The sequence below is a fragment of the Myxocyprinus asiaticus genome, chromosome 3 (genome assembly GCF_019703515.2).
Source record: "Myxocyprinus asiaticus isolate MX2 ecotype Aquarium Trade chromosome 3, UBuf_Myxa_2, whole genome shotgun sequence".
NCBI classification, from domain to species: Eukaryota; Metazoa; Chordata; class Actinopteri; order Cypriniformes; family Catostomidae; genus Myxocyprinus; species Myxocyprinus asiaticus.
This window is the reverse complement of record NC_059346.1, coordinates 67163235-67165075: the sequence shown is the minus strand read 5'-3', so window position 1 is coordinate 67165075 and position 1841 is coordinate 67163235.

Sequence of the window (1841 nt, the reverse complement as noted above, 5' to 3'; positions counted from 1 at the left end):
ATCCCATTCTTAATCCATAGGGTTTAATATGACGTCGGCCCACCCTTTGCAGCTATAACAGCTTCAACTATTCTGGGAAGGCTTTCCAAAAGGTTTAGGAGTGTGTTTATGGGAATTTTTGACCATTCTTCCAGAAGCGCATTTGTGAGGTCAGACACTGAAGTTGGACGAGAAGGCCTGGCTCACAGTCTTCGCTCAAATTCATCCCAAAGGTGCTCTATCGGGTTGAGGTCAGGACTCTGTGCAGGCCAGTCAAGTTCTTCCACACCAAACTCGCTCATCCATGTCTTTATGGACCTTGCTTTGTGCACTGGTGTGCAGTCATGTTGGAACAGGAAGGGGCCATCCCCAAACTGTTCCCACAAAGTTGGGAGCATGGAATTGTCCAAAATCTCTTGGTATGCTGAAGCATTCAGAGTTCCCTTCACTGGAACTAAGGGGCCAAGCCCAGCTCCTGAAAAACAACCCCACACCATAATCCCTCCTCCACCAAACTTCACAGTTGGCACAATGCAGTCAGACAAGTACCGTTCTCCTGGCAACCACCAAACCCAGACTCGTCCATCAGATTGCCAGATGGAGAAGCGTGATTCGTCACTCCAGAGAATGCGTCTCCACTGCTCTAGAGTCCAGTGGCGGCGTGCTTTACACCACTGCATCCGACGCTTTGCATTGCACTTGGTGATGTATGGCTTGGATGCAGCTGCTCGGCCATGGAAACCCATTCCATGAAGCTCTCTATGCACTGTTCTTGAGCTAATCTGAAGGCCACATGAACTTTGGAGGTCTGTAGCGATTGACTCTGCAGAAAGTTGGCGACCTCTGCGCACTATGCGCCTCAGCATCCACTGACCCCGCTCTGTCATTTTACGTGGCCTACCACTTCGTGGCTGAGTTGCTGTCATTCCCAGTCGCTTCCACTTTGTTATAATACCACTGACAGTTGACTGTGGAATATTTAGTAGTGAGGAAATTTCACGACTGGACTTGTTGCACAGGTGGCATCCTATCACAGTACCACGCTGGAATTCACTGAGCTCCTGAGAGCGGCCCATTCTTTCACAAATGTTTGTAGAAGCAGTCTGCATGCCTAGGTGCTTCATTTTATACACCTGTGGCCATGGAAGTGATTGGAACACCTGAATTCAATTATTTGGATGGGTGAGCGAATACTTTTGGCAATATAGTGTATATAGTTCTCAAGCCAGACAACTTTCATAATTATAATCATTAGGTCCACCTAAAAGTCTCTGAACTTTTAAATATAGGGAATTTATGAGACTGTCACCACATTTAGACATTATACCAAGACATTGAAGATGCTAAATTGTGAACAAATTATTGATTATATCGAACGATGTTGCCATGGCAAGCCATTAAATTAATGGTGAAAATAGGAAACATGAATTGTTTCATATCTTCAGTGTGCAATGTGTGATTTAGATCAAATTTGAGATGTATGTTTAGTCTTGGGGCTAATCACATTGATGTGACTATTTTGGGACATGGTCATAGCACACTACCAGGCAGCAGGAAGTGTGGCTCTTACAATAGACTTAAAAATAGTCATCCTGTATTTACCAAAATTGCTTCAAAATTGTTTAGAATAATGTCAAGACACTGCTGATGGAAAATCTTGAAGGGATCTTTGATATCTTTTAGTGTTGTCATGGCAACTGATTAAATTGCATGGTGTTGTAGTCAAACTGGAATGGTGGCATATATCCATACATGAATGTTAAGTTGTTGCGGTGTCCATCATGCATTGTTTTGCGAAAGCCAACGGGTGGAAATGGACCCATAGTGCTTAGGCCTGTCATTGCTGTTTGCAGCTATATTTA